Source organism: Engystomops pustulosus, chromosome 4 (genome assembly GCF_040894005.1).
Source record: "Engystomops pustulosus chromosome 4, aEngPut4.maternal, whole genome shotgun sequence".
Taxonomy (NCBI): Eukaryota; Metazoa; Chordata; class Amphibia; order Anura; family Leptodactylidae; genus Engystomops; species Engystomops pustulosus.
The window spans coordinates 189,351,185-189,376,190 of NC_092414.1; the positions used below are offsets into that span (position 1 = coordinate 189,351,185).

At 42.1% G+C, this 25,006-nt stretch overlaps 33 non-coding genes across 33 annotated transcripts; all 33 read right to left on the reverse strand.

The window, feature by feature from the left end:
• Positions 1-505: 505 nt before the first annotated feature.
• On the reverse strand, positions 506-578 carry TRNAR-CCU (transfer RNA arginine (anticodon CCU)). The gene has a single exon. It is a non-coding gene; the product is annotated as a tRNA-Arg (tRNA).
• Positions 579-1,536: 958 nt separating this feature from the next.
• On the reverse strand, positions 1,537-1,609 carry TRNAR-CCU (transfer RNA arginine (anticodon CCU)). The gene has a single exon. It is a non-coding gene; the product is annotated as a tRNA-Arg (tRNA).
• Positions 1,610-2,567: 958 nt separating this feature from the next.
• Positions 2,568-2,640, reverse strand: TRNAR-CCU (transfer RNA arginine (anticodon CCU)). Its single transcript has one exon. It is a non-coding gene; the product is annotated as a tRNA-Arg (tRNA).
• Positions 2,641-2,889: 249 nt separating this feature from the next.
• On the reverse strand, positions 2,890-2,982 carry TRNAI-UAU (transfer RNA isoleucine (anticodon UAU)). Its single transcript is given in 2 exon segments — positions 2,890-2,925; positions 2,945-2,982. It is a non-coding gene; the product is annotated as a tRNA-Ile (tRNA).
• A 616-nt stretch (positions 2,983-3,598) lies between these two features.
• TRNAR-CCU (transfer RNA arginine (anticodon CCU)) lies at positions 3,599-3,671 on the reverse strand. The gene has a single exon. It is a non-coding gene; the product is annotated as a tRNA-Arg (tRNA).
• A 249-nt stretch (positions 3,672-3,920) lies between these two features.
• Positions 3,921-4,013, reverse strand: TRNAI-UAU (transfer RNA isoleucine (anticodon UAU)). Its single transcript is given in 2 exon segments — positions 3,921-3,956; positions 3,976-4,013. It is a non-coding gene; the product is annotated as a tRNA-Ile (tRNA).
• A 616-nt stretch (positions 4,014-4,629) lies between these two features.
• Positions 4,630-4,702, reverse strand: TRNAR-CCU (transfer RNA arginine (anticodon CCU)). The gene has a single exon. It is a non-coding gene; the product is annotated as a tRNA-Arg (tRNA).
• Positions 4,703-4,951: 249 nt separating this feature from the next.
• Positions 4,952-5,044, reverse strand: TRNAI-UAU (transfer RNA isoleucine (anticodon UAU)). Its single transcript is given in 2 exon segments — positions 4,952-4,987; positions 5,007-5,044. It is a non-coding gene; the product is annotated as a tRNA-Ile (tRNA).
• Positions 5,045-5,660: 616 nt separating this feature from the next.
• Positions 5,661-5,733, reverse strand: TRNAR-CCU (transfer RNA arginine (anticodon CCU)). The gene has a single exon. It is a non-coding gene; the product is annotated as a tRNA-Arg (tRNA).
• A 249-nt stretch (positions 5,734-5,982) lies between these two features.
• TRNAI-UAU (transfer RNA isoleucine (anticodon UAU)) lies at positions 5,983-6,075 on the reverse strand. Its single transcript is given in 2 exon segments — positions 5,983-6,018; positions 6,038-6,075. It is a non-coding gene; the product is annotated as a tRNA-Ile (tRNA).
• A 616-nt stretch (positions 6,076-6,691) lies between these two features.
• On the reverse strand, positions 6,692-6,764 carry TRNAR-CCU (transfer RNA arginine (anticodon CCU)). The gene has a single exon. It is a non-coding gene; the product is annotated as a tRNA-Arg (tRNA).
• A 249-nt stretch (positions 6,765-7,013) lies between these two features.
• TRNAI-UAU (transfer RNA isoleucine (anticodon UAU)) lies at positions 7,014-7,106 on the reverse strand. The gene is given in 2 exon segments: positions 7,014-7,049; positions 7,069-7,106. It is a non-coding gene; the product is annotated as a tRNA-Ile (tRNA).
• A 616-nt stretch (positions 7,107-7,722) lies between these two features.
• On the reverse strand, positions 7,723-7,795 carry TRNAR-CCU (transfer RNA arginine (anticodon CCU)). Its single transcript has one exon. It is a non-coding gene; the product is annotated as a tRNA-Arg (tRNA).
• A 249-nt stretch (positions 7,796-8,044) lies between these two features.
• Positions 8,045-8,137, reverse strand: TRNAI-UAU (transfer RNA isoleucine (anticodon UAU)). Its single transcript is given in 2 exon segments — positions 8,045-8,080; positions 8,100-8,137. It is a non-coding gene; the product is annotated as a tRNA-Ile (tRNA).
• A 616-nt stretch (positions 8,138-8,753) lies between these two features.
• On the reverse strand, positions 8,754-8,826 carry TRNAR-CCU (transfer RNA arginine (anticodon CCU)). The gene has a single exon. It is a non-coding gene; the product is annotated as a tRNA-Arg (tRNA).
• Positions 8,827-9,075: 249 nt separating this feature from the next.
• Positions 9,076-9,168, reverse strand: TRNAI-UAU (transfer RNA isoleucine (anticodon UAU)). The gene is given in 2 exon segments: positions 9,076-9,111; positions 9,131-9,168. It is a non-coding gene; the product is annotated as a tRNA-Ile (tRNA).
• Positions 9,169-9,784: 616 nt separating this feature from the next.
• TRNAR-CCU (transfer RNA arginine (anticodon CCU)) lies at positions 9,785-9,857 on the reverse strand. Its single transcript has one exon. It is a non-coding gene; the product is annotated as a tRNA-Arg (tRNA).
• A 249-nt stretch (positions 9,858-10,106) lies between these two features.
• On the reverse strand, positions 10,107-10,199 carry TRNAI-UAU (transfer RNA isoleucine (anticodon UAU)). Its single transcript is given in 2 exon segments — positions 10,107-10,142; positions 10,162-10,199. It is a non-coding gene; the product is annotated as a tRNA-Ile (tRNA).
• A 616-nt stretch (positions 10,200-10,815) lies between these two features.
• Positions 10,816-10,888, reverse strand: TRNAR-CCU (transfer RNA arginine (anticodon CCU)). Its single transcript has one exon. It is a non-coding gene; the product is annotated as a tRNA-Arg (tRNA).
• A 249-nt stretch (positions 10,889-11,137) lies between these two features.
• Positions 11,138-11,230, reverse strand: TRNAI-UAU (transfer RNA isoleucine (anticodon UAU)). Its single transcript is given in 2 exon segments — positions 11,138-11,173; positions 11,193-11,230. It is a non-coding gene; the product is annotated as a tRNA-Ile (tRNA).
• A 616-nt stretch (positions 11,231-11,846) lies between these two features.
• On the reverse strand, positions 11,847-11,919 carry TRNAR-CCU (transfer RNA arginine (anticodon CCU)). Its single transcript has one exon. It is a non-coding gene; the product is annotated as a tRNA-Arg (tRNA).
• A 249-nt stretch (positions 11,920-12,168) lies between these two features.
• On the reverse strand, positions 12,169-12,261 carry TRNAI-UAU (transfer RNA isoleucine (anticodon UAU)). The gene is given in 2 exon segments: positions 12,169-12,204; positions 12,224-12,261. It is a non-coding gene; the product is annotated as a tRNA-Ile (tRNA).
• A 616-nt stretch (positions 12,262-12,877) lies between these two features.
• On the reverse strand, positions 12,878-12,950 carry TRNAR-CCU (transfer RNA arginine (anticodon CCU)). The gene has a single exon. It is a non-coding gene; the product is annotated as a tRNA-Arg (tRNA).
• Positions 12,951-13,199: 249 nt separating this feature from the next.
• Positions 13,200-13,292, reverse strand: TRNAI-UAU (transfer RNA isoleucine (anticodon UAU)). The gene is given in 2 exon segments: positions 13,200-13,235; positions 13,255-13,292. It is a non-coding gene; the product is annotated as a tRNA-Ile (tRNA).
• Positions 13,293-13,908: 616 nt separating this feature from the next.
• Positions 13,909-13,981, reverse strand: TRNAR-CCU (transfer RNA arginine (anticodon CCU)). Its single transcript has one exon. It is a non-coding gene; the product is annotated as a tRNA-Arg (tRNA).
• A 249-nt stretch (positions 13,982-14,230) lies between these two features.
• TRNAI-UAU (transfer RNA isoleucine (anticodon UAU)) lies at positions 14,231-14,323 on the reverse strand. The gene is given in 2 exon segments: positions 14,231-14,266; positions 14,286-14,323. It is a non-coding gene; the product is annotated as a tRNA-Ile (tRNA).
• A 7,426-nt stretch (positions 14,324-21,749) lies between these two features.
• Positions 21,750-21,842, reverse strand: TRNAI-UAU (transfer RNA isoleucine (anticodon UAU)). Its single transcript is given in 2 exon segments — positions 21,750-21,785; positions 21,805-21,842. It is a non-coding gene; the product is annotated as a tRNA-Ile (tRNA).
• A 616-nt stretch (positions 21,843-22,458) lies between these two features.
• TRNAR-CCU (transfer RNA arginine (anticodon CCU)) lies at positions 22,459-22,531 on the reverse strand. Its single transcript has one exon. It is a non-coding gene; the product is annotated as a tRNA-Arg (tRNA).
• Positions 22,532-22,780: 249 nt separating this feature from the next.
• On the reverse strand, positions 22,781-22,873 carry TRNAI-UAU (transfer RNA isoleucine (anticodon UAU)). Its single transcript is given in 2 exon segments — positions 22,781-22,816; positions 22,836-22,873. It is a non-coding gene; the product is annotated as a tRNA-Ile (tRNA).
• A 616-nt stretch (positions 22,874-23,489) lies between these two features.
• TRNAR-CCU (transfer RNA arginine (anticodon CCU)) lies at positions 23,490-23,562 on the reverse strand. The gene has a single exon. It is a non-coding gene; the product is annotated as a tRNA-Arg (tRNA).
• Positions 23,563-23,811: 249 nt separating this feature from the next.
• TRNAI-UAU (transfer RNA isoleucine (anticodon UAU)) lies at positions 23,812-23,904 on the reverse strand. The gene is given in 2 exon segments: positions 23,812-23,847; positions 23,867-23,904. It is a non-coding gene; the product is annotated as a tRNA-Ile (tRNA).
• Positions 23,905-24,520: 616 nt separating this feature from the next.
• TRNAR-CCU (transfer RNA arginine (anticodon CCU)) lies at positions 24,521-24,593 on the reverse strand. Its single transcript has one exon. It is a non-coding gene; the product is annotated as a tRNA-Arg (tRNA).
• Positions 24,594-24,841: 248 nt separating this feature from the next.
• On the reverse strand, positions 24,842-24,934 carry TRNAI-UAU (transfer RNA isoleucine (anticodon UAU)). The gene is given in 2 exon segments: positions 24,842-24,877; positions 24,897-24,934. It is a non-coding gene; the product is annotated as a tRNA-Ile (tRNA).
• Positions 24,935-25,006: the final 72 nt, after the last annotated feature.

The window sequence follows — 25,006 nt, forward strand, 5'->3', positions numbered from 1 at the left end:
TTTCCATTTTTTTAATAAAATGAAGTCATACTCTCTACTTTGCTAGCAGGTTTTTTGTTGAAACTGAAATTCCAAATGTTCTCATGGTGTTATACGTTTACTAAGAATTTTGAACTCTAAATGTGTACCAATTAACAGAAGAATATCATCGTGTTTTATTAAATCAAAAGTCGCTATGCTTGCTAATCATTCAGTTGAAAACTTTTCTGTATCTGGATTGTTGTTCACTGTGAATGTGTTTGTGTTGCGGCATAAATGAATAGTAAATGAGTGTATTTTGATTTGACTGTATAACGGAAATGACTGACCCTTTCAAAGCAGTGGAAATGCATGGCGATTCTTGGGACTTAAAGTTGTCATTGTATGTTTAATGTGCTATCAGAATTCCCAAGATCTTTTGAACAAGCATATGGGACCATTAAGAAATGAAGAAGATGGTTGAGCACTTTAAATCTGGAAGTAAAATAGAGCATGTGTGTGTGCTTTGGTAATCAACAGCCTCAAACACCCCAGATGGGACTCGAACCCACAATCCCTGGCTTAGGAGGCCAGTGCCTTATCCATTAGGCCACTGGGGCTGAACGAGATATAGCTGAGCACTTAGTTTTTTTTTCTTTTCCAAACAAATCAGTTACTACAATTTGATTTCTAAGAAATGTTCTTGTTTGCAAACTGCAAACTATCTGAAAAACATGGGTGCAGAAGCCAGAAGACATGAAAGCAAAAGAACTAGGCACGTTTCCCCAATGATCATGTTTTGATGCGATGGTGAACCATGAGAGACTTTCTTTGGCAATTGACAAAAATGGATGAAAAGAGGAAAACGATGCTCCAGGTGAGGCTCGAACTCACAACCTCGGCATTGCTCAACAGTTACTGCTTTATAAGTACGGCGCGCTGACCGATTGCGCCACTGGAGCTCTGCTTGGTGTCTCGAAGCTTGCCTTTTTTGCGTCTGTTTCCGAAACCAGTAAACTATGGGAATGTTTGAAGTTAGGAGGCTCTTATAGTATTATACTTCAAGTCATGCATTTCCATTTTTTTAATAAAATGAAGTCATACTCTCTACTTTGCTAGCAGGTTTTTTGTTGAAACTGAAATTCCAAATGTTCTCATGGTGTTATACGTTTACTAAGAATTTTGAACTCTAAATGTGTACCAATTAACAGAAGAATATCATCGTGTTTTATTAAATCAAAAGTCGCTATGCTTGCTAATCATTCAGTTGAAAACTTTTCTGTATCTGGATTGTTGTTCACTGTGAATGTGTTTGTGTTGCGGCATAAATGAATAGTAAATGAGTGTATTTTGATTTGACTGTATAACGGAAATGACTGACCCTTTCAAAGCAGTGGAAATGCATGGCGATTCTTGGGACTTAAAGTTGTCATTGTATGTTTAATGTGCTATCAGAATTCCCAAGATCTTTTGAACAAGCATATGGGACCATTATGAAATGAAGAAGATGGTTGAGCACTTTAAATCTGGAAGTAAAATAGAGCATGTGTGTGTGCTTTGGTAATCAACAGCCTCAAACACCCCAGATGGGACTCGAACCCACAATCCCTGGCTTAGGAGGCCAGTGCCTTATCCATTAGGCCACTGGGGCTGAACGCGATATAGCTGAGCACTTAGTTTTTTTTTCTTTTCCAAACAAATCAGTTACTACACTTTGATTTCTAAGAAATGTTCTTGTTTGCAAACTGCAAACTATCTGAAAAACATGGGTGCAGAAGCCAGAAGACATGAAAGCAAAAGAACTAGGCACGTTTCCCCAATGATCATGTTTTGATGCGATGGTGAACCACGAGAGACTTTTTTTGGCAATTGACAAAAATGGATGAAAAGAGGAAAACAATGCTCCAGGTGAGGCTCGAATTCACAACCTCGGCATTGCTCAACAGTTACTGCTTTATAAGTACCGCGCGCTGACCGATTGCGCCACTGGAGCTCTGCTTGGTGTCTGGAAGCTTGCCTTTTTTGCGTCTGTTTCCGAAACCAGTAAACTATGGGAATGTTTGAAGTTAGGAGGCTCTTATAGTATTATACTTCAAGTCATGCATTTCCATTTTTTTAATAAAATGAAGTCATACTCTCTACTTTGCTAGCAGGTTTTTTGTTGAAACTGAAATTCCAAATGTTCTCATGGTGTTATACGTTTACTAAGAATTTTGAACTCTAAATGTGTACCAATTAACAGAAGAATATCATCGTGTTTTATTAAATCAAAAGTCGCTATGCTTGCTAATCATTCAGTTGAAAACTTTTCTGTATCTGGATTGTTGTTCACTGTGAATGTGTTTGTGTTGCGGCATAAATGAATAGTAAATGAGTGTATTTTGATTTGACTGTATAACGGAAATGACTGACCCTTTCAAAGCAGTGGAAATGCATGGCGATTCTTGGGACTTAAAGTTGTCATTGTATGTTTAATGTGCTATCAGAATTCCCAAGATCTTTTGAACAAGCATATGGGACCAATAAGAAATGAAGAAGATGGTTGAGCACTTTAAATCTGGAAGTAAAATAGAGCATGTGTGTGTGCTTTGGTAATCAACAGCCTCAAACACCCCAGATGGGACTCGAACCCACAATCCCTGGCTTAGGAGGCCAGTGCCTTATCCATTAGGCCACTGGGGCTGAACGAGATATAGCTGAGCACTTAGTTTTTTTTTCTTTTCCAAACAAATCAGTTACTACACTTTGATTTCTAAGAAATGTTCTTGTTTGCAAACTGCAAACTATCTGAAAAACATGGGTGCAGAAGCCAGAAGACATGAAAGTAAAAGAACTAGGCACGTTTCCCCAATGATCATGTTTTGATGCGATGGTGAACCATGAGAGACTTTCTTTGGCAATTGACAAAAATGGATGAAAAGAGGAAAACAATGCTCCAGGTGAGGCTCGAACTCACAACCTCGGCATTGCTCAACAGTTACTGCTTTATAAGTACCGTGCGCTGACCGATTGCGCCACTGGAGCTCTGCTTGGTGTCTGGAAGCTTGCCTTTTTTGCGTCTGTTTCCGAAACCAGTAAACTATGGGAATGTTTGAAGTTAGGAGGCTCTTATAGTATTATACTTCAAGTCATGCATTTCCATTTTTTTTATAAAATGAAGTCATACTCTCTACTTTGCTAGCAGGTTTTTTGTTGAAACTGAAATTCCAAATGTTCTCATGGTGTTATACGTTTACTAAGAATTTTGAACTCTAAATGTGTACCAATTAACAGAAGAATATCATCGTGTTTTATTAAATCAAAAGTCGCTATGCTTGCTAATCATTCAGTTGAAAACTTTTCTGTATCTGGATTGTTGTTCACTGTGAATGTGTTTGTGTTGCGGCATAAATGAATAGTAAATGAGTGTATTTTGATTTGACTGTATAACGGAAATGACTGACCCTTTCAAAGCAGTGGAAATGCATGGCGATTCTTGGGACTTAAAGTTGTCATTGTATGTTTAATGTGCTATCAGAATTCCCAAGATCTTTTGAACAAGCATATGGGACCATTATGAAATGAAGAAGATGGTTGAGCACTTTAAATCTGGAAGTAAAATAGAGCATGTGTGTGTGCTTTGGTAATCAACAGCCTCAAACACCCCAGATGGGACTCGAACCCACAATCCCTGGCTTAGGAGGCCAGTGCCTTATCCATTAGGCCACTGGGGCTGAACGAGATATAGCTGAGCACTTAGTTTTTTTTTCTTTTCCAAACAAATCAGTTACTACACTTTGATTTCTAAGAAATGTTCTTGTTTGCAAACTGCAAACTATCTGAAAAACATGGGTGCAGAAGCCAGAAGACATGAAAGCAAAAGAACTAGGCACGTTTCCCCAATGATCATGTTTTGATGCGATGGTGAACCATGAGAGACTTTCTTTGGCAATTGACAAAAATGGATGAAAAGAGGAAAACAATGCTCCAGGTGAGGCTCGAACTCACAACCTCGGCATTGCTCAACAGTTACTGCTTTATAAGTACCGCGCGCTGACCGATTGCGCCACTGGAGCTCTGCTTGGTGTCTCGAAGCTTGCCTTTTTTGCGTCTGTTTCCGAAACCAGTAAACTATGGGAATGTTTGAAGTTAGGAGGCTCTTATAGTATTATACTTCAAGTCATGCATTTCCATTTTTTTAATAAAATGAAGTCATACTCTCTACTTTGCTAGCAGGTTTTTTGTTGAAACTGAAATTCCAAATGTTCTCATGGTGTTATACGTTTACTAAGAATTTTGAACTCTAAATGTGTACCAATTAACAGAAGAATATCATCGTGTTTTATTAAATCAAAAGTCGCTATGCTTGCTAATCATTCAGTTGAAAACTTTTCTGTATCTGGATTGTTGTTCACTGTGAATGTGTTTGTGTTGCGGCATAAATGAATAGTAAATGAGTGTATTTTGATTTGACTGTATAACGGAAATGACTGACCCTTTCAAAGCAGTGGAAATGCATGGCGATTCTTGGGACTTAAAGTTGTCATTGTATGTTTAATGTGCTATCAGAATTCCCAAGATCTTTTGAACAAGCATATGGGACCATTATGAAATGAAGAAGATGGTTGAGCACTTTAAATCTGGAAGTAAAATAGAGCATGTGTGTGTGCTTTGGTAATCAACAGCCTCAAACACCCCAGATGGGACTCGAACCCACAATCCCTGGCTTAGGAGGCCAGTGCCTTATCCATTAGGCCACTGGGGCTGAACGAGATATAGCTGAGCACTTAGTTTTTTTTTCTTTTCCAAACAAATCAGTTACTACACTTTGATTTCTAAGAAATGTTCTTGTTTGCAAACTGCAAACTATCTGAAAAACATGGGTGCAGAAGCCAGAAGACATGAAAGCAAAAGAACTAGGCACGTTTCCCCAATGATCATGTTTTGATGCGATGGTGAACCATGAGAGACTTTCTTTGGCAATTGACAAAAATGGATGAAAAGAGGAAAACAATGCTCCAGGTGAGGCTCGAACTCACAACCTCGGCATTGCTCAACAGTTACTGCTTTATAAGTACCGCGCGCTGACCGATTGCGCCACTGGAGCTCTGCTTGGTGTCTCGAAGCTTGCCTTTTTTGCGTCTGTTTCCGAAACCAGTAAACTATGGGAATGTTTGAAGTTAGGAGGCTCTTATAGTATTATACTTCAAGTCATGCATTTCCATTTTTTTAATAAAATGAAGTCATACTCTCTACTTTGCTAGCAGGTTTTTTGTTGAAACTGAAATTCCAAATGTTCTCATGGTGTTATACGTTTACTAAGAATTTTGAACTCTAAATGTGTACCAATTAACAGAAGAATATCATCGTGTTTTATTAAATCAAAAGTCGCTATGCTTGCTAATCATTCAGTTGAAAACTTTTCTGTATCTGGATTGTTGTTCACTGTGAATGTGTTTGTGTTGCGGCATAAATGAATAGTAAATGAGTGTATTTTGATTTGACTGTATAACGGAAATGACTGACCCTTTCAAAGCAGTGGAAATGCATGGCGATTCTTGGGACTTAAAGTTGTCATTGTATGTTTAATGTGCTATCAGAATTCCCAAGATCTTTTGAACAAGCATATGGGACCATTATGAAATGAAGAAGATGGTTGAGCACTTTAAATCTGGAAGTAAAATAGAGCATGTGTGTGTGCTTTGGTAATCAACAGCCTCAAACACCCCAGATGGGACTCGAACCCACAATCCCTGGCTTAGGAGGCCAGTGCCTTATCCATTAGGCCACTGGGGCTGAACGAGATATAGCTGAGCACTTAGTTTTTTTTTCTTTTCCAAACAAATCAGTTACTACACTTTGATTTCTAAGAAATGTTCTTGTTTGCAAACTGCAAACTATCTGAAAAACATGGGTGCAGAAGCCAGAAGACATGAAAGCAAAAGAACTAGGCACGTTTCCCCAATGATCATGTTTTGATGCGATGGTGAACCATGAGAGACTTTTTTTGGCAATTGACAAAAATGGATGAAAAGAGGAAAACAATGCTCCAGGTGAGGCTCGAACTCACAACCTCGGCATTGCTCAACAGTTACTGCTTTATAAGTACCGCGCGCTGACCGATTGCGCCACTGGAGCTCTGCTTGGTGTCTGGAAGCTTGCCTTTTTTGCGTCTGTTTCCGAAACCAGTAAACTATGGGAATGTTTGAAGTTAGGAGGCTCTTATAGTATTATACTTCAAGTCATGCATTTCCATTTTTTTTATAAAATGAAGTCATACTCTCTACTTTGCTAGCAGGTTTTTTGTTGAAACTGAAATTCCAAATGTTCTCATGGTGTTATACGTTTACTAAGAATTTTGAACTCTAAATGTGTACCAATTAACAGAAGAATATCATCGTGTTTTATTAAATCAAAAGTCGCTATGCTTGCTAATCATTCAGTTGAAAACTTTTCTGTATCTGGATTGTTGTTCACTGTGAATGTGTTTGTGTTGCGGCATAAATGAATAGTAAATGAGTGTATTTTGATTTGACTGTATAACGGAAATGACTGACCCTTTCAAAGCAGTGGAAATGCATGGCGATTCTTGGGACTTAAAGTTGTCATTGTATGTTTAATGTGCTATCAGAATTCCCAAGATCTTTTGAACAAGCATATGGGACCAATAAGAAATGAAGAAGATGGTTGAGCACTTTAAATCTGGAAGTAAAATAGAGCATGTGTGTGTGCTTTGGTAATCAACAGCCTCAAACACCCCAGATGGGACTCGAACCCACAATCCCTGGCTTAGGAGGCCAGTGCCTTATCCATTAGGCCACTGGGGCTGAACGAGATATAGCTGAGCACTTAGTTTTTTTTTCTTTTCCAAACAAATCAGTTACTACACTTTGATTTCTAAGAAATGTTCTTGTTTGCAAACTGCAAACTATCTGAAAAACATGGGTGCAGAAGCCAGAAGACATGAAAGTAAAAGAACTAGGCACTTTTCCCCAATGATCATGTTTTGATGCGATGGTGAACCATGAGAGACTTTCTTTGGCAATTGACAAAAATGGATGAAAAGAGGAAAACAATGCTCCAGGTGAGGCTCGAACTCACAACCTCGGCATTGCTCAACAGTTACTGCTTTATAAGTACCGCGCGCTGACCGATTGCGCCACTGGAGCTCTGCTTGGTGTCTGGAAGCTTGCCTTTTTTGCGTCTGTTTCCGAAACCAGTAAACTATGGGAATGTTTGAAGTTAGGAGGCTCTTATAGTATTATACTTCAAGTCATGCATTTCCATTTTTTTTATAAAATGAAGTCATACTCTCTACTTTGCTAGCAGGTTTTTTGTTGAAACTGAAATTCCAAATGTTCTCATGGTGTTATACGTTTACTAAGAATTTTGAACTCTAAATGTGTACCAATTAACAGAAGAATATCATCGTGTTTTATTAAATCAAAAGTCGCTATGCTTGCTAATCATTCAGTTGAAAACTTTTCTGTATCTGGATTGTTGTTCACTGTGAATGTGTTTGTGTTGCGGCATAAATGAATAGTAAATGAGTGTATTTTGATTTGACTGTATAACGGAAATGACTGACCCTTTCAAAGCAGTGGAAATGCATGGCGATTCTTGGGACTTAAAGTTGTCATTGTATGTTTAATGTGCTATCAGAATTCCCAAGATCTTTTGAACAAGCATATGGGACCATTATGAAATGAAGAAGATGGTTGAGCACTTTAAATCTGGAAGTAAAATAGAGCATGTGTGTGTGCTTTGGTAATCAACAGCCTCAAACACCCCAGATGGGACTCGAACCCACAATCCCTGGCTTAGGAGGCCAGTGCCTTATCCATTAGGCCACTGGGGCTGAACGAGATATAGCTGAGCACTTAGTTTTTTTTTCTTTTCCAAACAAATCAGTTACTACACTTTGATTTCTAAGAAATGTTCTTGTTTGCAAACTGCAAACTATCTGAAAAACATGGGTGCAGAAGCCAGAAGACATGAAAGCAAAAGAACTAGGCACGTTTCCCCAATGATCATGTTTTGATGCGATGGTGAACCATGAGAGACTTTCTTTGGCAATTGACAAAAATGGATGAAAAGAGGAAAACAATGCTCCAGGTGAGGCTCGAACTCACAACCTCGGCATTGCTCAACAGTTACTGCTTTATAAGTACCGCGCGCTGACCGATTGCGCCACTGGAGCTCTGCTTGGTGTCTGGAAGCTTGCCTTTTTTGCGTCTGTTTCCGAAACCAGTACACTATGGGAATGTTTGAAGTTAGGAGGCTCTTATAGTATTATACTTCAAGTCATGCATTTCAATTTTTTTTATAAAATGAAGTCATACTCTCTACTTTGCTAGCAGGTTTTTTGTTGAAACTGAAATTCCAAATGTTCTCATGGTGTTATACGTTTACTAAGAATTTTGAACTCTAAATGTGTACCAATTAACAGAAGAATATCATCGTGTTTTATTAAATCAAAAGTCGCTATGCTTGCTAATCATTCAGTTGAAAACTTTTCTGTATCTGGATTGTTGTTCACTGTGAATGTGTTTGTGTTGCGGCATAAATGAATAGTAAATGAGTGTATTTTGATTTGACTGTATAACGGAAATGACTGACCCTTTCAAAGCAGTGGAAATGCATGGCGATTCTTGGGACTTAAAGTTGTCATTGTATGTTTAATGTGCTATCAGAATTCCCAAGATCTTTTGAACAAGCATATGGGACCATTATGAAATGAAGAAGATGGTTGAGCACTTTACATCTGGAAGTAAAATAGAGCATGTGTGTGTGCTTTGGTAATCAACAGCCTCAAACACCCCAGATGGGACTCGAACCCACAATCCCTGGCTTAGGAGGCCAGTGCCTTATCCATTAGGCCACTGGGGCTGAACGAGATATAGCTGAGCACTTAGTTTTTTTTTCTTTTCCAAACAAATCAGTTACTACACTTTGATTTCTAAGAAATGTTCTTGTTTGCAAACTGCAAACTATCTGAAAAACATGGGTGCAGAAGCCAGAAGACATGAAAGCAAAAGAACTAGGCACGTTTCCCCAATGATCATGTTTTGATGCGATGGTGAACCATGAGAGACTTTCTTTGGCAATTGACAAAAATGGATGAAAAGAGGAAAACAATGCTCCAGGTGAGGCTCGAACTCACAACCTCGGCATTGCTCAACAGTTACTGCTTTATAAGTACCGCGCGCTGACCGATTGCGCCACTGGAGCTCTGCTTGGTGTCTGGAAGCTTGCCTTTTTTGCGTCTGTTTCCGAAACCAGTACACTATGGGAATGTTTGAAGTTAGGAGGCTCTTATAGTATTATACTTCAAGTCATGCATTTCCATTTTTTTTATAAAATGAAGTCATACTCTCTACTTTGCTAGCAGGTTTTTTGTTGAAACTGAAATTCCAAATGTTCTCATGGTGTTATACGTTTACTAAGAATTTTGAACTCTAAATGTGTACCAATTAACAGAAGAATATCATCGTGTTTTATTAAATCAAAAGTCGCTATGCTTGCTAATCATTCAGTTGAAAACTTTTCTGTATCTGGATTGTTGTTCACTGTGAATGTGTTTGTGTTGCGGCATAAATGAATAGTAAATGAGTGTATTTTGATTTGACTGTATAACGGAAATGACTGACCCTTTCAAAGCAGTGGAAATGCATGGCGATTCATGGGACTTAAAGTTGTCATTGTATGTTTAATGTGCTATCAGAATTCCCAAGATCTTTTGAACAAGCATATGGGACCATTAAGAAATGAAGAAGATGGTTGAGCACTTTAAATCTGGAAGTAAAATAGAGCATGTGTGTGTGCTTTGGTAATCAACAGCCTCAAACACCCCAGATGGGACTCGAACCCACAATCCCTGGCTTAGGAGGCCAGTGCCTTATCCATTAGGCCACTGGGGCTGAACGTGATATAGCTGAGCACTTAGTTTTTTTTTCTTTTCCAAACAAATCAGTTACTACACTTTGATTTCTAAGAAATGTTCTTGTTTGCAAACTGCAAACTATCTGAAAAACATGGGTGCAGAAGCCAGAAGACATGAAAGCAAAAGAACTAGGCACGTTTCCCCAATGATCATGTTTTGATGCGATGGTGAACCATGAGAGACTTTCTTTGGCAATTGACAAAAATGGATGAAAAGAGGAAAACAATGCTCCAGGTGAGGCTCGAACTCACAACCTCGGCATTGCTCAACAGTTACTGCTTTATAAGTACCGCGCGCTGACCGATTGCGCCACTGGAGCTCTGCTTGGTGTCTGGAAGCTTGCCTTTTTTGCGTCTGTTTCCGAAACCAGTAAACTATGGGAATGTTTGAAGTTAGGAGGCTCTTATAGTATTATACTTCAAGTCATGCATTTCCATTTTTTTTATAAAATGAAGTCATACTCTCTACTTTGCTAGCAGGTTTTTTGTTGAAACTGAAATTCCAAATGTTCTCATGGTGTTATACGTTTACTAAGAATTTTGAACTCTAAATGTGTACCAATTAACAGAAGAATATCATCGTGTTTTATTAAATCAAAAGTCGCTATGCTTGCTAATCATTCAGTTGAAAACTTTTCTGTATCTGGATTGTTGTTCACTGTGAATGTGTTTGTGTTGCGGCATAAATGAATAGTAAATGAGTGTATTTTGATTTGACTGTATAACGGAAATGACTGACCCTTTCAAAGCAGTGGAAATGCATGGCGATTCTTGGGACTTAAAGTTGTCATTGTATGTTTAATGTGCTATCAGAATTCCCAAGATCTTTTGAACAAGCATATGGGACCATTATGAAATGAAGAAGATGGTTGAGCACTTTAAATCTGGAAGTAAAATAGAGCATGTGTGTGTGCTTTGGTAATCAACAGCCTCAAACACCCCAGATGGGACTCGAACCCACAATCCCTGGCTTAGGAGGCCAGTGCCTTATCCATTAGGCCACTGGGGCTGAACGAGATATAGCTGAGCACTTAGTTTTTTTTTCTTTTCCAAACAAATCAGTTACTACACTTTGATTTCTAAGAAATGTTCTTGTTTGCAAACTGCAAACTATCTGAAAAACATGGGTGCAGAAGCCAGAAGACATGAAAGCAAAAGAACTAGGCACGTTTCCCCAATGATCATGTTTTGATGCGATGGTGAACCATGAGAGACTTTCTTTGGCAATTGACAAAAATGGATGAAAAGAGGAAAACAATGCTCCAGGTGAGGCTCGAACTCACAACCTCGGCATTGCTCAACAGTTACTGCTTTATAAGTACCGCGCGCTGACCGATTGCGCCACTGGAGCTCTGCTTGGTGTCTGGAAGCTTGCCTTTTTTGCGTCTGTTTCCGAAACCAGTAAACTATGGGAATGTTTGAAGTTAGGAGGCTCTTATAGTATTATACTTCAAGTCATGCATTTCAATTTTTTTTATAAAATGAAGTCATACTCTCTACTTTGCTAGCAGGTTTTTTGTTGAAACTGAAATTCCAAATGTTCTCATGGTGTTATACGTTTACTAAGAATTTTGAACTCTAAATGTGTACCAATTAACAGAAGAATATCATCGTGTTTTATTAAATCAAAAGTCGCTATGCTTGCTAATCATTCAGTTGAAAACTTTTCTGTATCTGGATTGTTGTTCACTGTGAATGTGTTTGTGTTGCGGCATAAATGAATAGTAAATGAGTGTATTTTGATTTGACTGTATAACGGAAATGACTGACCCTTTCAAAGCAGTGGAAATGCATGGCGATTCTTGGGACTTAAAGTTGTCATTGTATGTTTAATGTGCTATCAGAATTCCCAAGATCTTTTGAACAAGCATATGGGACCATTATGAAATGAAGAAGATGGTTGAGCACTTTAAATCTGGAAGTAAAATAGAGCATGTGTGTGTGCTTTGGTAATCAACAGCCTCAAACACCCCAGATGGGACTCGAACCCACAATCCCTGGCTTAGGAGGCCAGTGCCTTATCCATTAGGCCACTGGGGCTGAACGAGATATAGCTGAGCACTTAGTTTTTTTTTCTTTTCCAAACAAATCAGTTACTACACTTTGATTTCTAAGAAATGTTCTTGTTTGCAAACTGCAAACTATCTGAAAAACATGGGTGCAGAAGCCAGAAGACATGAAAGCAAAAGAACTAGGCACGTTTCCCCAATGATCATGTTTTGATGCGATGGTGAACCATGAGAGACTTTCTTTGGCAATTGACAAAAATGGATGAAAAGAGGAAAACAATGCTCCAGGTGAGGCTCGAACTCACAACCTCGGCATTGCTCAACAGTTACTGCTTTATAAGTACCGCGCGCTGACCGATTGCGCCACTGGAGCTCTGCTTGGTGTCTGGAAGCTTGCCTTTTTTGCGTCTGTTTCCGAAACCAGTACACTATGGGAATGTTTGAAGTTAGGAGGCTCTTATAGTATTATACTTCAAGTCATGCATTTCCATTTTTTTTATAAAATGAAGTCATACTCTCTACTTTGCTAGCAGGTTTTTTGTTGAAACTGAAATTCCAAATGTTCTCATGGTGTTATACGTTTACTAAGAATTTTGAACTCTAAATGTGTACCAATTAACAGAAGAATATCATCGTGTTTTATTAAATCAAAAGTCGCTATGCTTGCTAATCATTCAGTTGAAAACTTTTCTGTATCTGGATTGTTGTTCACTGTGAATGTGTTTGTGTTGCGGCATAAATGAATAGTAAATGAGTGTATTTTGATTTGACTGTATAACGGAAATGACTGACCCTTTCAAAGCAGTGGAAATGCATGGCGATTCATGGGACTTAAAGTTGTCATTGTATGTTTAATGTGCTATCAGAATTCCCAAGATCTTTTGAACAAGCATATGGGACCATTAAGAAATGAAGAAGATGGTTGAGCACTTTAAATCTGGAAGTAAAATAGAGCATGTGTGTGTGCTTTGGTAATCAACAGCCTCAAACACCCCAGATGGGACTCGAACCCACAATCCCTGGCTTAGGAGGCCAGTGCCTTATCCATTAGGCCACTGGGGCTGAACGTGATATAGCTGAGCACTTAGTTTTTTTTTCTTTTCCAAACAAATCAGTTACTACACTTTGATTTCTAAGAAATGTTCTTGTTTGCAAACTGCAAACTATCTGAAAAACATGGGTGCAGAAGCCAGAAGACATGAAAGCAAAAGAACTAGGCACGTTTCCCCAATGATCATGTTTTGATGCGATGGTGAACCATGAGAGACTTTTTTTGGCAATTGACAAAAATGGATGAAAAGAGGAAAACAATGCTCCAGGTGAGGCTCGAACTCACAACCTCGGCATTGCTCAACAGTTACTGCTTTATAAGTACCGCGCGCTGACCGATTGCGCCACTGGAGCTCTGCTTGGTGTCTGGAAGCTTGCCTTTTTTGCGTCTGTTTCCGAAACCAGTAAACTATGGGAATGTTTGAAGTTAGGAGGCTCTTATAGTATTATACTTCAAGTCATGCATTTCCATTTTTTTTATAAAATGAAGTCATACTCTCTACTTTGCTAGCAGGTTTTTTGTTGAAACTGAAATTCCAAATGTTCTCATGGTGTTATACGTTTACTAAGAATTTTGAACTCTAAATGTGTACCAATTAACAGAAGAATATCATCGTGTTTTATTAAATCAAAAGTCGCTATGCTTGCTAATCATTCAGTTGAAAACTTTTCTGTATCTGGATTGTTGTTCACTGTGAATGTGTTTGTGTTGCGGCATAAATGAATAGTAAATGAGTGTATTTTGATTTGACTGTATAACGGAAATGACTGACCCTTTCAAAGCAGTGGAAATGCATGGCGATTCTTGGGACTTAAAGTTGTCATTGTATGTTTAATGTGCTATCAGAATTCCCAAGATCTTTTGAACAAGCATATGGGACCAATAAGAAATGAAGAAGATGGTTGAGCACTTTAAATCTGGAAGTAAAATAGAGCATGTGTGTGTGCTTTGGTAATCAACAGCCTCAAACACCCCAGATGGGACTCGAACCCACAATCCCTGGCTTAGGAGGCCAGTGCCTTATCCATTAGGCCACTGGGGCTGAACGAGATATAGCTGAGCACTTAGTTTTTTTTTCTTTTCCAAACAAATCAGTTACTACACTTTGATTTCTAAGAAATGTTCTTGTTTGCAAACTGCAAACTATCTGAAAAACATGGGTGCAGAAGCCAGAAGACATGAAAGTAAAAGAACTAGGCACGTTTCCCCAATGATCATGTTTTGATGCGATGGTGAACCATGAGAGACTTTCTTTGGCAATTGACAAAAATGGATGAAAAGAGGAAAACAATGCTCCAGGTGAGGCTCGAACTCACAACCTCGGCATTGCTCAACAGTTACTGCTTTATAAGTACCGTGCGCTGACCGATTGCGCCACTGGAGCTCTGCTTGGTGTCTGGAAGCTTGCCTTTTTTGCGTCTGTTTCCGAAACCAGTAAACTATGGGAATGTTTGAAGTTAGGAGGCTCTTATAGTATTATTTTTTAAAAGTATTTATTTTTTCAGTTTTTGAATTTTTATACAAACATAATAAACAAAACCAGAAATCAAGATTGTCTGTCACATATTTCCTTCCCCCCAATACAGGATTATTATATAACAGCCATGGTAACAGTCAGGATCTTACTGCGTTTCAAAACTACCTGAGGGATATTACATAGTAGATAATAGCAGGATACTGCAGCCAGACATCTTGATACAACACAAATAACTATTAACACAGGGACAATCAGTCACACACACACACATACCAGCACGCTCAGTCTCCTTCATCATGGAAAGGAGTATATATCACATGTGATTATAGGGCAGTATGGGGAGTCGCGCACCATCTGGACCAGATGCGGTCAAACTTCTGGGGACACTTCCTGTTGGTATACAGGGACCGGTAGTGGGGAATGACACTATTAATGAGTAGTATCCATCTTTTTAATGGAGGGGGCTCCTGGTCCTTCCAGGTCATCACCACCACTTTTCGGGCGTAGTATAGGACAAACCTAAAGAAAATTTTGTCATAGTGGCCATTGACAACTTCGTTTATGATGCCAAGGAGACACACAGAGGGAGACAGTAAGCGTGGGAAATCAAAGTGTAAATTAAGGAACTCCAGCACTTCGGACCAGAAAACATGGACCCTAGGGCAGGACCAGACACAATGCAGGAAGGATCCGACTTCAGCCTGACAGCGAAAGCAAAGATCATTAGGCATTGCTCCCATGCGAAATAGTCTAGCAGGGGTGAAGTAAACTCGATGGAGGAATTTAGATTGGATCAGGAAGTCCCTCGCACTCACTACAGATGTGAAGTAGGACAGTTCGACCTCCCTCCAGTCATCATCTGACAGGTCAGGGATATCCTGTCTCCAGCGTTCACAGGCTCTATCAAACGGTCTGGACTTTTGCTCTTGTAGGAGAGCATAGCACTGAGTGAGTGGCTTAGGGAGGTCCGGGGTACTCATCAGAGTCTCTAGTTTGGAGAATTTCACTGTCAGGCTGAAGGAGCCGAATTGGGCTTTGAATGCGTGTCGCAGTTGCGTGTAATGGAAGCTGGCCGTATTGGGTACCGCATGTCTCTCCCTTATCTCGTTAAAGCTGAGTAATTCTGTTTCCCGGGATAAGAGCTGGCCTACAAATTTCACCCCCGCTGCCCCCCACATTGTCCAGCCTGGGAGGGAGAGGAAGTGAGAGAGCCACGGATTGAGCCACAATGGAGTCCTAGGCGAGAGAGGGGGAGAGCTGCTCGGTTCTACCAGGGATTGTGCCCTACGCCAGCACACCGCTACCGTACGTAGGGGAAGTGGGGTATCAGATGGGGACTTGTATCTGTACAGCAGGTTTGTAAGGGCCTCATAGGAACCCACCAGGGCACCAGCCAGTGCAGTAGCTGCATTACCCATGTCTATATCTATCCACCACTGGGCATATACTAGCTGGGAAGCCAGGTAATAAAGATACAGATCCGGGGCAGCCAGTCCACCCCTAGACTTGGGAGCCTGAAGCAGCGCCAGACTGAATCGCGGGGCGCTACTCTGCCAGTAGAAGGACCTGAGAATGCCGTCTAAGCGTTTAAACAGGCTCTTAGGAAGTAGTATAGGGCAGGCATGGAAAAGGTATAGAAATTTTGGGAGAAAAATCATTTTAAATATATTAATACGCCCGTACAAGGACAAGGGGAGAGTGGACCAGGCTTTTAGGCGCGATTCCGTTGCAGCTATCAGGGGTGTAATGTTTAACTCCGTAAATGCCTGGACCTTGCGTGACACCTGGACTCCCAGATATTTAAAGGTGGACACCACCCGGACTGGGACAGGGAGGGAGTGTACCCCTACATCAGATAAGGGAAAGAGGGCCGATTTGTCCCAGTTAACCCGAAGGCCTGAGAACCCCCCATAACGTTCTATCAGGGCCAGAAGGGATTCCAGAGAGGGGCCCACATCCCCAAGATATACAAGTGTATCATCAGCATAGAGAGATACCTTTTCAATAATAGTACCTCTAGTTATGCCCTTAATGCCCTCAGAGTGGCGGATCGCCACAGCAAGGGGCTCAATGGCGAGTGCGAAGAGGAGGGGAGATAGTGGGCAACCCTTTCTAGTGCCCCTAGCCATAGGGAGAGTAGGTGAGATGTTAAGATTAGTCCGCACCCTAGCCTTGGGATCGTTATACAGTAGCTTAACCAATGCTGTAAATCGAGGGCCAAAACCCATTCTAGGCAAAAGGGTCCACAAATAGGGCCACTCCACAGAATCAAACGCCTTACAATTGTCTAAGGATAATATAAACCCTGGGTCTGGAGACCGCTCTGCCTCTGCAATGTTCAGGTGTAGTCTTTGTATATTTATGTCAGTTCCCCTCCCAGGCATAAAGCCTGTCTGGTCCGGGTGAACCAATGATAGTATTACTTTGTTAAGCCTTGTTGCCAGAATTTTTGCTAGTATTTTAACATCTGAGTTTAGGAGGGAAATTGGGCGGTATGAGTCAGGAAGCAGGGGATCCTTGCCAGGCTTAGGAATAACTACAATAAGGGCCTCTCGCATGGAGTCGGGGAGGGAACCACTATCAAGCGCATCGGAGTACAGGCTGAGGAGAAGGGGGACCAGAGTCTCACAGTTATCCCTATACCACTCACCTCCCAGCCCATCAAGTCCAGGTGTCTTACCGGGGGGCAACGATTGGATGGTCAGTTCCACCTCCTCTGCCGAGAGCGGAGCATCAAGCTCCGATGACTGTGCCTGTGTGAGCCTCCAAAGTGGAAGACTGTCAAGGAATCCGGAGATCTCGACGGAAGAGGCGGACAATCTGGAGCTGTAAAGAGAAGAATAGTATTCATGAAATACCATGTTAATGGCCCGGGGTTCTGTGATCAATGCTCCGTTACCATCAATAATAGAGGGAACGGAAGCACAGGGGCGTTCAGCCCGCGATAAATACGCAAGCAGCTTCCCGTTTTTATCTCCAAATTCAAAGATGGACGCTTCCCTGGCTAGCAGGCGTTTGCTGGTGCGCTCCTTCACTACAGCTAGATGGTTCCTCTGCGCCTGAGCCCAAGTCTTTTTATTCCCCGGAGTAGGTTTCTCTAGATAATCCTTTTCTGCAGTCACCAGTACAGCCGTCAGCCTTTCCTCCTGGGCATTTAAGGACTTCCTATGGCCAGCTACCCCCGACATGAATGCCCCCCGCACCGAGGACTTGTACGAGTCCCAGACTAGAAGAGGATCAGGATGGGTTGAGTGTACATCCCAGAACTCGCTGTGCGCTGCCCTAACAGTACTCTGGACCGCTGGGGACAGGAGCCAAGCCGGGTGCAGGCGCCATTAGCGGGAGTCGCTGGGGGGGCCTATAAGGAGACTAATGAACAAGGCGGAGTGGTCTGACGCACTGCGCGGGCAATAGGATATCTGGTCAACGTGCTGCATCATATCAGGGGAGACAAAGGCCAGATCAATCCGAGAGAAGCTCTTGTGAACAGAGGAATAAAATGAATATTCTCTCTCTTGAGGGTGTTTACTACGCCAAACATCGGCGAGGTCTAGAGAGGTGAGCCACTCGTTCAGACGGGCCGAGCCTGTGTCAAGACCACTTGTACGATCCAAGGAGGGGTTAGGGACTGCATTGAAGTCACCAATACATAGTATCGGACTTGGAGGCATAGCAGCCAGCTTACTGGATATTAGGTGCAATACAGCTGGGTCAAAGGGAGGTGGGACATAAATAGACGCAATAGTAAAGGTAAAGCCCCACAAGGCACAATGTATGACTACATAACGGCCAAAGTGATCCGGTGCTACCTGTATGACCTCTATGGGAAGCGCTTTGGATATGAGTATGGATACTCCCCTGGCGTAGACAGAGTAGGAGGAATGGTAACCTCTAGCCACCCAGGCCCGCTTCAGGGAGAGGACCTTCTGACCCGTAAGGTGTGTCTCTTGGATACATACAATATGGGGGGCCTGACGCTTAATGACATCTAACATCAGAGCCCTCTTGAATTTGGAGTTAAGTCCCCTCACATTCCAGCTCATTACCTTAAGTGAAGACATCTTAGCGGAAGGGAAAGGGGTGTGGGGAAGGAGACGTGAGCAACCAAGCATTCATCCTTTCATACCACAAAGACATAGACAGACAGACAACAGTGAGCATAACAAATATAACAGAACTGAACTAACAATCCCAAGAATACAAACCCCCTGTCTAACACCCTAACAGCAGTAGTGTAGACCTATACCCACTAACAGTCAAATAGTAGAACAGTGGTCCCTAACTCAAGACAAACCTACACCATTTGTCCCGGGACCTTCAACCCTTAATGAATAGATGATCAGGAGGTTATTAGGCAGCCATATTTAGAGAGAACCAAGAGGAAATAAGGGAGGGGGGGGGAAGGAGGAAGACGCAAGGAGGTAATGGTAGGGGGAGGTAATGGTAGGGGGAGGTGGGAAGGGGGGGGGGGGGAGGGAGGGAGAGAATGGAGTGCCATAAATGGCGCACGGTCAAGATGACCAAGAAGAAAGCGCAAATCAATCACAGGGTACTTTTGTGAGGCACGTAAAGTGTAAACAAATATTAGAATACTGTAACAGTGATTTGGGACCCCTGGATAACCACTCAGGACCAAGTCCAGCACAGTCACTGCATATCAGACAAAAGGATATGTGAGTCCAGTCACTCAGGAGGTGCGGGCCTTGCAGCTGGAGCCCGTGGAGCTGCATCAGCCCAGTGAAGTGCTTCGGTTGGGCAAGTGAAGAATCGAGTCTTCTGACCATCCACTATTCGGAGCTTGGCAGGGTACATCATGGAGTATTTATACCCCTTGTCACGGAGACGGGCACGGACCTCGGTGAATTGTGCTCGCTGTTTCCTGACGGATGCAGAGAAATCAGGGTAGAAGGACACTCTGCTGTTGGCATAAAGAATTTCTCCCTTGGTACGGACAGCCCTGAGGATAGAGTCCCTGTCCCTAAAGTGCAGCAGCCGGGCCAGGAAGGGTCTTGGATTGCCCCCTGGGGGGCCAGGGCGGAATGGCACACGATGGGCCCTTTCTACTGTGAAGAACGGGGAGAAGGTATCTGCAGGAAGCATATTTTTGAGCCAAGTTTCAAAAAAGGATACCGGGTCAGTCCCCTCCACTTTTTCGGGGAGGCCAACCACTCTGACGTTGTTCCGTCGCAGGCGGTTTTCAAGATCATCAGCTCTGTCGATGGAAGCAGACATTTGGCGCTGAAGCTCTCTTATCTGTGTCGGCATAGGCCTCTGGACATCCTCCACTTCAGATATTCTGCGTTCAGTTTCCGTTATTCGCTCTTTGGCTTTGTGAACATCGTGTCTTAAAAGAACAAAGTCCTGTCGCAGCTCATCCACCTTGGTAACCAGTTTGGATTGGCACCCATTAATGGCCGCCAGCACCTCTGCAAATTTGCGGTCCAGTTCAGTGGCCACGTCAGGCGGATCAGCGCCCTCTTCATAACTTACAAGCTGCGGCGGGCTCTGGGAGCCTTCAAAGAGGGAGGGAGAGGAGTTTGGGGACCCCTGAGGAGAGCAGGGCTGTGTGCGGGAGAATCTCCCCAACTTTTTGGCAGCGTTTGACTGAATCTGTGCAAGAACGGCTTGTGATGTGGAGCATTCCTGCGCATCCAGGGGTTCCAGGGACTGGAATGGAGGATCTTCATGGATGGATTCATCATCCGATGGAGGCGCAGACACCCCGGACGCTGCTTTTTGCAATTTAGCCGTCCTCCTCCGGTTACCCATGGCGTCTGGACAGGGGGGCCAGTGATAAACAATCGAGGAGCCTAGCGTCCAGTAATTAGCAGAGATACAGTCTAAACCCACGTGGAGTATTGCAGCGGCACTGCAAGGGTTAATATAGAACAAAACCCAGGAGCAGGGGATCACTGGGAGTATGGTGGGCTGCACAACTTGGGGTCCCCAGGTGAGAGGAGGGCAGCTGCAGGGGAATTACTTCCCTACCTTAATCCTGGCTGCAGTCCGGCAGTGACAGGGTTAACCCTGCGCGCCTAGGCCTCAGGCAGCGCAGGGGAGTCCAGCAAGATGGCGCCTCCGGCCGGATACAGGGCTGGCTGGAGCGCTGCCACGATCCCCTGACAGGGCAGGCCAGCAGCACAGCGGGTCGGCGGCACAGCACGGGGGGGGGGGTTCCCTTCCCCGGTATTCAACACCTCTCCGGTGTACAGCCGCGATGTCGGGCGGCTATGGTCCCGCCGCCGCGCGGGACACGTGGGAGGCCGCAGGAGCTGAAGTGCTGGAGGGGACCGCACGGAGCCGGTGACCGCCGCGATACCGCCACCGGAGTATGGGGGCAAGTACCCGCGGCACCGGGGAGCAGACTGGAGGGGGTACAGGTAAGGATGGCTGCCTGGGAAGGGTGATAGGGTGCCAGGTCCCGGGAGCTCCGCGGCGCACGTCCTCCTAGGTCGGCATCAGGCCACGCCCCCACCCTCTTATAGTATTATACTTCAAGTCATGCATTTCCATTTTTTTTATAAAATGAAGTCATACTCTCTACTTTGCTAGCAGGTTTTTTGTTGAAACTGAAATTCCAAATGTTCTCATGGTGTTATACGTTTACTAAGAATTTTGAACTCTAAATGTGTACCAATTAACAGAAGAATATCATCGTGTTTTATTAAATCAAAAGTCGCTATGCTTGCTAATCATTCAGTTGAAAACTTTTCTGTATCTGGATTGTTGTTCACTGTGAATGTGTTTGTGTTGCGGCATAAATGAATAGTAAATGAGTGTATTTTGATTTGACTGTATAACGGAAATGACTGACCCTTTCAAAGCAGTGGAAATGCATGGCGATTCTTGGGACTTAAAGTTGTCATTGTATGTTTAATGTGCTATCAGAATTCCCAAGATCTTTTGAACAAGCATATGGGACCATTAAGAAATGAAGAAGATGGTTGAGCACTTTCAATCTGGAAGTAAAATAGAGCATGTGTGTGTGCTTTGGTAATCAACAGCCTCAAACAACCCAGATGGGACTCGAACCCACAATCCCTGGCTTAGGAGGCCAGTGCCTTATCCATTAGGCCACTGGGGCTGAACGAGATATAGCTGAGCACTTAGTTTTTTTTTCTTTTTCAAACAAATCAGTTACTACACTTTGATTTCTAAGAAATGTTCTTGTTTGCAAACTGCAAACTATCTGAAAAACATGGGTGCAGAAGCCAGAAGACATGAAAGCAAAAGAACTAGGCACGTTTCCCCAATGATCATGTTTTGATGCGATGGTGAACCATGAGAGACTTTCTTTGGCAATTGACAAAAATGGATGAAAAGAGGAAAACAATGCTCCAGGTGAGGCTCGAACTCACAACCTCGGCATTGCTCAACAGTTACTGCTTTATAAGTACCGCGCGCTGACCGATTGCGCCACTGGAGCTCTGCTTGGTGTCTCGAAGCTTGCCTTTTTTGCGTCTGTTTCCGAAACCAGTAAACTATGGGAATGTTTGAAGTTAGGAGGCTCTTATAGTATTATACTTCAAGTCATGCATTTCCATTTTTTTAATAAAATGAAGTCATACTCTCTACTTTGCTAGCAGGTTTTTTGTTGAAACTGAAATTCCAAATGTTCTCATGGTGTTATACGTTTACTAAGAATTTTGAACTCTAAATGTGTACCAATTAACAGAAGAATATCATCGTGTTTTATTAAATCAAAAGTCGCTATGCTTGCTAATCATTCAGTTGAAAACTTTTCTGTATCTGGATTGTTGTTCACTGTGAATGTGTTTGTGTTGCGGCATAAATGAATAGTAAATGAGTGTATTTTGATTTGACTGTATAACGGAAATGACTGACCCTTTCAAAGCAGTGGAAATGCATGGCGATTCTTGGGACTTAAAGTTGTCATTGTATGTTTAATGTGCTATCAGAATTCCCAAGATCTTTTGAACAAGCATATGGGACCAATAAGAAATGAAGAAGATGGTTGAGCACTTTAAATCTGGAAGTAAAATAGAGCATGTGTGTGCGCTTTGGTAATCAACAGCCTCAAACACCCCAGATGGGACTTGAACCCACAATCCCTGGCTTAGGAGGCCAGTGCCTTATCCATTAGGCCACTGGGGCTGAACGAGATATAGCTGAGCACTTAGTTTTTTTTTCTTTTCCAAACAAATCAGTTACTACACTTTGATTTCTAAGAAATGTTCTTGTTTGCAAACTGCAAACTATCTGAAAAACATGGGTGCAGAAGCCAGAAGACATGAAAGTAAAAGAACTAGGCACTTTTCCCCAATGATCATGTTTTGATGCGATGGTGAACCATGAGAGACTTTCTTTGGCAATTGACAAAAATGGATGAAAAGAGGAAAACAATGCTCCAGGTGAGGCTCGAACTCACAACCTCGGCATTGCTCAACAGTTACTGCTTTATAAGTACCGCGCGCTGACCAATTGCGCCACTGGAGCTCTGCTTGGTGTCTCGAAGCTTGCCTTTTTTGCGTCTGTTTCCGAAACCAGTAAACTATGGGAATGTTTGAAGTTAGGAGGCTCTTATAGTATTATACTTCAAGTCATGCATTTCCATTTTTTTAATAAAATGAAGTCATACTCTCTACTTTGCTAGCAGGTTTTTTGTTGAAACTGAAATTCCAAATGTTCTCATGGTGTTATACGTTTACTAAGAATTTTGAACTCTAAATGTGTACCAATTAACAGAAGAATATCATCGTGTTTTATTAAATCAAAAGTCGCTATGCTTGCTAATCATTCAGTTGAAAACTTTTCTGTATCTGGATTGTTGTTCACTGTGAATGTGTTTGTGTTGCGGCATAAATGAATAGTAAATGAGTGTATTTTGATTTGACTGTATAACGGAAATGACTGACCCTTTCAAAGCAGTGGAAATGCATGGCGATTCTTGGGACTTAAAGTTGTCATTGTATGTTTAATGTGCTATCAGAATTCCCAAGATCTTTTGAACAAGCATATGGGACCAATAAGAAATGAAGAAGATGGTTGAGCACTTTAAATCTGGAAGTAAAATAGAGCATGTGTGTGTGCTTTGGTAATCAACAGCCTCAAACACCCCAGATGGGACTCGAACCCACAATCCCTGGCTTAGGAGGCCAGTGCCTTATCCATTAGGCCACTGGGGCTGAACGAGATATAGCTGAGCACTTAGTTTTTTTTTCTTTTCCAAACAAATCAGTTACTACACTTTGATTTCTAAGAAATGTTCTTGTTTGCAAACTGCAAACTATCTGAAAAACATGGGTGCAGAAGCCAGAAGACATGAAAGCAAAAGAACTAGGCACTTTTCCCCAATGATCATGTTTTGATGCGATGGTGAACCATGAGAGACTTTCTTTGGCAATTGACAAAAATGGATGAAAAGAGGAAAACAATGCTCCAGGTGAGGCTCGAACTCACAACCTCGGCATTGCTCAACAGTTACTGCTTTATAAGTACCGCGCGCTGACCGATTGCGCCACTGGAGCTCTGCTTGGTGTCTGGAAGCTTGCCTTTTTTGCGTCTGTTTCCGAAACCAGTAAACTATGGGAATGTTTGAAGTTAGGAGGCTCTTATAGTATTATACTTCAAGTCATGCATTTCCATTTTTTTTATAAAATGAAGTCATACTCTCTACTTTGCTAGCAGGTTTTTTGTTGAAACTGAAATTCCAAATGTTCTCATGGTGTTATACGTTTACTAAGAATTTTGAACTCTAAATGTGTACCAATTAACAGAAGAATATCATCGTGTTTTATTAAATCAAAAGTCGCTATGCTTGCTAATCATTCAGTTGAAAACTTTTCTGTATCTGGATTGTTGTTCACTGTGAATGTGTTTGTGTTGCGGCATAAATGAATAGTAAATGAGTGTATTTTGATTTGACTGTATAACGGAAATGACTGACCCTTTCAAAGCAGTGGAAATGCATGGCGATTCTTGGGACTTAAAGTTGTCATTGTATGTTTAATGTGCTATCAGAATTCCCAAGATCTTTTGAACAAGCATATGGGACCATTATGAAATGAAGAAGATGGTTGAGCACTTTAAATCTGGAAGTAAAATAGAGCATGTGTGTGTGCTTTGGTAATCAACAGCCTCAAACACCCCAGATGGGACTCGAACCCACAATCCCTGGCTTAGGAGGCCAGTGCCTTATCCATTAGGCCACTGGGGCTGAACGAGATATAGCTGAGCACTTAGTTTTTTTTCTTTTCCAAACAAATCAGTTACTACACTTTGATTTCTAAGAAATGTTCTTGTTTGCAAACTGCAAACTATCTGAAAAACATGGGTGCAGAAGCCAGAAGACATGAAAGCAAAAGAACTAGGCACGTTTCCCCAATGATCATGTTTTGATGCGATGGTGAACCATGAGAGACTTTCTTTGGCAATTGACAAAAATGGATGAAAAGAGGAAAACAATGCTCCAGGTGAGGCTCGAACTCACAACCTCGGCATTGCTCAACAGTTACTGCTTTATAAGTACCGCGCGCTGACCGATTGCGCCACTGGAGCTCTGCTTGGTGTCTGGAAGCTTGCCTTTTTTGCGTCTGTTTCCGAAACCAGTACACTATGGGAATGTTTGAA